Here is a 7,394-nt window from a genome sequence, read left to right as displayed (position 1 = left end):
CTATTCTCCTGCCTCAGCCTCCCGAGTAGCTGGGACTACAGGTGGCTGCCACCACACCCAGCTAATTTGTTGTATTTTTAGTAGAGACGGGGTTTCACCATGTTGGTCAGGCTGGTCTCGATCTCCTGACCTCGTGATCCGCCTGCCTCGGCCTCCCAGAGTACTGGGATTATAGGCCTGAGCTGCCGCACCCGGCCGGATGTTGACTTTTATCAGAAGATTTTTGTGCCCCTATTGAGATAATTATGTACTTTTTTTCTCTTTTAATAAACCTGTGTGATTAATTACTTGGGTTGTTTCCTTGGGTTTAATTTGCTGTTCTTTTTCTTATTAGTTTTAGCTTAAGCTGTGTCCAAGACACACTTACACAATCTGTATAATTTCAATTCTTTGAATTTTTCAATTATTTTATTTTCCCCTTCTGTTAGCTTGGTAATTCTATTCCTTTACTCTTCCTTTAGTAGTGACCCATGAAATTATAATATGCACTGGCTTATCAATGTCTAATCTAAATTATTACTCTTTCTCTTTCCAGACAATGTAAGGACCTTTAGAATAACTTCATTTCTTGTCTGGACTTATATGTTACTGTTGTTATATATTTTAATTCTCTCTCTCTCTCTATATATATATGTATATACATATGTATATTATGTACAACAATAAATATATGTAATAAAAATATATTGAATATTAAATGTATATATTTAAACCCATTAGATGTTATTACATTATTGTTATTATTTTAAAAATACAATAGTTATCTAGCCTTCCCCCTTTTTTGATGTTCTTCATTAATGCCTGTGTCTAGAATGCCTATATTCTTCTGCTTGAAGAACACCCTTCAGTATTTTCCATTAACAGGGGTTTGCTGGAGTTAAATCATCTCATCCTTTAGAAGGACATGTTAGCTGGGTATGAAATTCTGGATTAGCGCTTATTTTCTTTCAGAACTTTGAAGATATTCCATTGTCTCTGGCTTCTACAGTTTCCACTGAGAAGTTACCTGGAAGCCTCATTGTTGTTGTTCCAGTCAAGGTAATCTCTCGATTCTTTACTGTTTTTGATATTGTTTCTTTGTCATTTTTTAAAAATAATTTACTATTATTTGCCTGAATGTGGTATTTATTCAGCGTGGGTTTCACAATGTGTCCTGAATCTGGGGCTTTGTCTTTTGTCATTTTTAGAAATTCTTCATCCACTATCTCTTTAGATACTGCTTTTTCAAATTTTCTCTCCTGTCCTTCCAGGATTCTGTTTACACATACGTTAGACCTTAGCACTGTATTCTGTATGTCTTTTATGTTCATATCTGTATTTTCAGTCCCTTTGCCTCTCCATGAATCTGGTTATTCATTGTGGATATTTTCTTCCAATCTGTTTTCCAATTCACTTTAGCTGCTGCTAAACCCATTAATCAATTTCTTTCTACATAACTCTAATATAGAGTTCAGGTAAGGTTTGAGCAGGGCCCAGTTCTATTTCTCTGAGATTCCAGGCTCTTCCCTCTTCTGTGTATGAGCTTTTTCCTCAGGTTGGCTTCATCCATGGTAGCAAGACAGAAGCAAGGACTACTTGTTTTCTTGATTACATCAAGCAGACATGAGAGTGCTTTTGTGTCAGCAATTCAAGCAAAATTCTTGAATTCTTGCTTCTCATCATGATTCTTCTGGCTTTGTTAACATGCCTGCCTTTAGACCAATGTCTGTGACCAGAAAGATGGAATGTGCTAATTTAATTAGGTTCCACCCCTGGAGCTGGAATTGGGGTCAGTTTTCCGAAGGCATGTGTTGCTTAGAGGAGAGGTAGATATCCGAATGAAATTAATAAATTAAAAGCTGGGCATTGTTAGACAGAAGGAGTGATGTATACTTACAAGGCAGCCAAATGCCTACTACATCTTCCAGTGAGCGTAATGAGCATAAACTCATGACTACTCTTGGAGCCTATGCAGACAAATAGGTGTTGGCTGAGGTTGCCCCAATTTCCAAGAGAATGACTTTCTGTGATAAATTTGTTTCTCGTATGCCTTTCTGCACTGAGAGCCTGACAAGCTAAAAAATGGCATTTCTAAGCTCCCTCGCAGCTAGGGTTCTGGACATGACTTTCTACTAGTGAAATGTACTCATGTGAGATTTGAAAAGTTTAGATGAGGCAGAGGCTGTTTCCCAATTGGTTTTAGCTTTGTTTGTTTTTGATTAAAAAAGATTGTGGTGATGAATCTATTAACCAGATTATAGGTACAGAGAAGCAGTGGCTATGATGCCAACTTCCTTGTCTTGATTCTTGAGAATTCAAGCAATGTGTTCAAGGTTACATGGATAACAAGCGACAGAGTTCAAGCTCAGGTATCTGAACTACTTAGTGAGTTCTTGAAGTTTGTCCCATGGTTGCTGAGAAGTAGTGGCCTCCCAGCTGGGTCAGTTCTGTTGTCTCCTAAAAATCCTTCCTGAAGTTCAGTCTAGAGCTCACCCCTCCAGCTCTTCTAATCATTTTGTAAGCTCTTAGTTCTCTCTATTGTAGACCTTTCTGCTTACAGTATCTACAGCCATTTCCATTTCCTGCACTGAAACCTTTTCACTAGCATAATAAGGAAAACACCCTTCTGGGATCTGGACAGAGCTAGTTTATTTCCAAAAATTCCAGGTGTCCTAATTACAATCATGGGATGGGTATGGATTAATAACCAGGTTTCTTCCAACAAGCAGGGACAAGTACCTGTTCTTTTACACAGCCACAGAATAGCCTGAATGGAGAAACTCAGGAACTGTGGTCCAGGTTGGGCTTGACTTCCATGGGTCTTGCCTCCACTGGGTGGGTGGGGGGTGGGAATCCTTTTTACTGTGTGCCCACTCTGTGCCACAGCCTGCACTCAGTGCTTCACAAACATTGTCCATCCACGGCTCACTTCAGCCCTGGAAAGCAGGTATGATTATCCTCAGTTTACATGTGGGAAAACTGAGACTCAGAGAGGTTAAAGCAACCTGCCCAAGATTCTGTAGATAATAAATGACAGAATCAGAGTTAACATCAGGCCTGTCTGCATGCTCAGCCTGTACTTGTTTACATTTTAAAATTCCTTTTCTTTTCTTTCTTTTTTTTCCTGTCTTGCTCTGTCACCCAGTCTGGAGTGCAGTGGTATGATCATAGCTTACTGTTTCTTGAACTCCTGGGCTCAAGCAATCCTCCTGCCTTAGCCTCATGAGTAGCTAGGACTACAGGCACACACCACTGTGCCTAGCTTCATTTATTTATTTAGTTAGTTAGTTAGTTACTTAGTTGAGACAGGGTCTCATTATGTTGCCCAGGCTAGTCTCAAACTCCTGGGCTAAAGCAATCCTCCCACCTTGGCTTCCCAAATCTTTGAGATTATAGGCATGAGCCACCACGCCTGGCCTCTTTTATTAATTATAAAGGTAATGCATGTTCATTGTAGAAACTTTGGCTTCACCCCTTTGGAGTCATGGTAGCAAGATAAAAACGGGCTATTTTTTCTACAAATATATTTATATAAAGTTCCTGCTGCTTTTGTCACATATGATGCCTAGTTTTTGATACAAGATATATGAACTCTGTATTAGTCCATTCTCATGCTGCTATGAAAAAAATACCCGAGACTGGGTAACTTATAAAGAAAAGAGGTTTAATTGACTCAAAGTTCCACATGGCTAGGGAGACCTCAGGAAACTTACAATCATGGTGAAAGGTAGCTCTTCACAGGGCAGCAGGAGAGAGAATGAGTACCAGCAGGGAAAATGCCAGACGCTTATAAAACCATCAGATTTTGTGAGAACTCACTCACTATCACGAGAACAACGTGGGGGAAACTGCCCCCATGATTCAATTACCTCCCACTGGGTCCCTCCCATGAAGGGATTATGGGGATTACAATTCAAGATGAGATTGAGGGGGGACACAGCCAAACCATATCAAACTCTATTTTCTTTCTTTCTCTTTTTTCTGTTCCTTTTCTTTTCCCTTGATTACTGGTATGAACAATATTTCAGAAATAGCTAATTAACAAGCTGACTTTGTGTTGACCTATTAATAAGTGAAAGGGTAGACAATTACCTGCAATAACTGAATTGTAGATAATTATAAGGACTCACAGGTCACATCTTAACTCATTATCTCATTAATAGGCTCTGTGAGCTAATTTAAAAGGATTACGGCATTCCTAATATCAGTAATCTTTTTTTTTTGAGACCGAGTCTTGCTCTGTCGCCTAGGCTGGAGTGCAGTGGTGCAATCTGGGCTCACTGCAACCTTCGCCTCCCGGGTTCAAGCCATTCTCCTGCCTCAGCCTCGCAAGTAGCTGGGACTACAGGCACCCGCCACCATGCCTGGCTAATTTTTGTATTTTTAGTAGAGACAGGATTTCACCATGTTGGTCAGGCTGGTCTCAAACTCCTGACCTCATGATCCACCCACCTCAGTCTCCCAAAGTGCTGGGATTACAGGCCTGAGACACCACACCCAGCCAATATCAGCAATCTTATATGATGATTTTAACCATATATAGAATCACACTGGCCAAAGTGTGTGTGTGTGTGTGTGTGTGTGTGTGTGTGTGTGTGTGTGTGTGGAGTTTTGATTGCCTATTCTTTTCTCACAGCCTGTGGGCAATAGTTACCAATGTTGCCACAAAAATTTAAAAGATGTTATCTGTTGCCTATTTAGCCCAAATTGGTCAGGAGTATAATTCACCATAATCATGTCAACAATTCTAAGGCAGCAGTTGAAAGTCAGTGCTGTACTCTGTGGCTGAAAATGAACTATGAGCAAATCTCACATTGAAAAATCCCACCTGATGAGCAATGAGATTCTCAAAAGTGACTGTGATCTGGACTTCATTCAGTTTTAAGTACTTTGGTAGTTATGACAATAAAAATCACCTCTACTCCAGTTCTCCTCCTCCTCCTCCTTCTTCTCCTCCTCTCATGATAATATAGTCACAATGTCAACAACTCAAAGTATAAAGAGAAAGTCCCCCTCCCATCCTTGATCCCATCTATCCATTCCCATCCGTGCCTTTGGTAACCATCTTCTTTTTCTTATGTATCTTTCTAGAGATTCTTTATGTATATACTAGCAAATACAAGTACATATTCTTGTTTTTCTTCCTTCTTTACACAAAAAGTAGCAAAATATATGCACTGTTCTGTACTTTTTTCCCATTTAAAACTGTATCTTGGAGATCTTTCCATATTAGAACATATAGAGCACCTTCATTCATTTTTATAGCTACTTAATGTTCTATTTTATTAATGTCATGTAATTTATATTTCTAGTTCCCTAGTCAACTTGATGGCCATTTGAATTGTTTCTAATATTTTGCTACTGTAAACAATGCTGTGGTGAATAGCATTGTACATACGTCATTTTGCACATAAGAGTCTATCAGTAGAATAAGTTGCCAAAAGTAAAATTGTTGGGTGAAAAGATAAATACTTTTTTTTTTTTTTTTGAGACGGAGTCTCACTCTGTTGCCCAGGCTGGAGTGCAGTGGCACAGTCTTGGCTCACTTCAACCTCCGTCTCCCAGGTTCAAGCAATTCTTCTGTCTCAGCCTCCCGAGTAGCTGGACTACAGGTGCCTGCCACCACACCCGGCTAATTTTTGTATTTTTAGTAGAGACAGGGTTTCACCATATTGGTTAGGCTGGTCTCGAACTCCTGACCTCATGTGATCCACCCGTCTCAGCCTCCCAAAGTGCTGGGATTACAGGCGTGAGCCACTGTGCCCAGCCGAAAAGATAAATACTTTTAAAATTTAAATAGATAATTTGAGATTTATCTTTATAGAACTTATGTCAATATACACTCTCACTACCAATGTTTGAAATGCCTGTTTTCCCAGTCTCACTGTGAGAGTGTTATCAAACTTCGGATTTTTGTCAATGTACTCAATAAGTAAACATTTCTATCTTAGTGTTTTATTTTGTATTTTATTCATTATGCATGAGGCTAAGAATATTTTCATGTGTTTAAAATTTATTTATATTTCTTGTCTATCCATGTTCTTTGCCTATTTTCTGTTGGGTTACTTAGAAGTCTTATTGACCGCTAGTGACTCCTGTTATATATTAGGGAGATTACTTCTTTGTGATTTGATATGAAAACTTTTCCCTGGTTTAATATTTATTCTTCAACTTTACTTTCAGTGTTTTTTAAACATGCAGAGTAGTTTTTCGTTTTGGTACAGTTGAACTTTCTGATCTTATATGGCTTCTGGATTTTGGGTGATAGAAGGCTTTCCTTACTACAAGATGAAAGGTATTTTTTCATTTTTCTTTTAGCATTTGTGAGGTTTTTTTAAAAAAGTTAAATTTTTTATGCATTTGAAGTTAACCTAGAGAGCCATGAAGAGTGGATTCAACTTTATTTTTGTCTAAGAGGCTGCTTATTTGTCCCAGTACTGCTTATTTAGTGGTCCGTAATTTCTCCAATGACTTGAGATGTCAGCTTTGTGATAGTGTATCCATATATGATTTTGAGACTATTTCTGAATGTGATATTCTACTCCATTAGCCTCTATCTGTCTCCAACTTACAGGCCAGCACTACATTGTTGTGATGACTGAGGCTTCATAACATCCTTTTACATCTAGGAGTACTGACCCACCTCCCCCTTGCTCCTTGCTCTTCTTTACATTTTTTATTGCTACTTTTGCTTCTTTCTTTTTCTATATGAACTTTTAGACTCAAATTTTTTAGCCAAAAAAGCCTGTTCGTATGTTTGTTGGATTACATTAAAATTTTTAAATTAAGCGATGGAGAATTTACAGCTTTATGGTGTTGAGGATTTCTATCCAAGAGCGTGTTATATTTCCATTTGTTTAAATTTTTTGAGGGGGGTTATGTTTAGTAGCATGTTATACATTTTCCTCACATGGGCCTTGACTATTTCTTGCTAAGTTTGTTGCCAGGTATTGAATTTTTTTTGTTTCTAATAGAAATAAGGTCTTTTCTTGCACCATGTTACTTATATTGATAAAACTTGATGTTTGTAAATTAATTTTGTTCCTGACTAATTTTGTTGTATTTTCTTTTTGCTGTAGTAGATTTTTAGCATATTTCCTGGTGTTTTCAAGATATACAATTATATTTCCTGCAATAGTTCCTCTCTTCTAATTTTTATACCACTAGTTTATTTTAATCTAGTTGATTCACCTAACACACCCAGTAAAGTATTAAATAGTGTTGACATGACCATCTTTGTTTTGTTGTTTCAGAATTTAATGGAGACGCTTCTAGTGTTTCCCCATTAAGTCTGATGTTGGTATTGGGTCGAGATAATTTTTTTTTTCATGTTAAGAAGGTATCTTTCTCTACCTTATTGAATGTTTTGATCAAGAATATTGTTTCAAATGCCTTTAGTGTCTATGGAGGTGATC

The 7,394-nt window shown here is 38.0% G+C and overlaps 1 protein-coding gene across 3 annotated transcripts in view; it reads left to right on the top strand.

The window, feature by feature from the left end:
- The first annotated feature begins 991 nt into the window (after nt 1-991).
- Nucleotides 992-7,394, top strand: part of SCUBE2 (signal peptide, CUB domain and EGF like domain containing 2) — a 92,458-nt gene continuing 86,055 nt past the window's right edge. For 2 of the 3 annotated variants that reach the window (XM_063782775.1, XM_054662079.2), the window contains exon 1: nt 992-1,038. The gene's annotated coding sequence lies outside the window, so the exon portion shown is untranslated. The remainder of the gene's footprint in view (nt 1,039-7,394) is intronic. The other variant, XM_063782773.1, reaches the window with a different exon arrangement.

Source organism: Pan troglodytes, chromosome 9 (genome assembly GCF_028858775.2).
Source record: "Pan troglodytes isolate AG18354 chromosome 9, NHGRI_mPanTro3-v2.0_pri, whole genome shotgun sequence".
Lineage (NCBI taxonomy): Eukaryota > Metazoa > Chordata > Mammalia > Primates > Hominidae > Pan > Pan troglodytes.
This window is presented reverse-complemented; position numbering and strand designations above follow the sequence as displayed.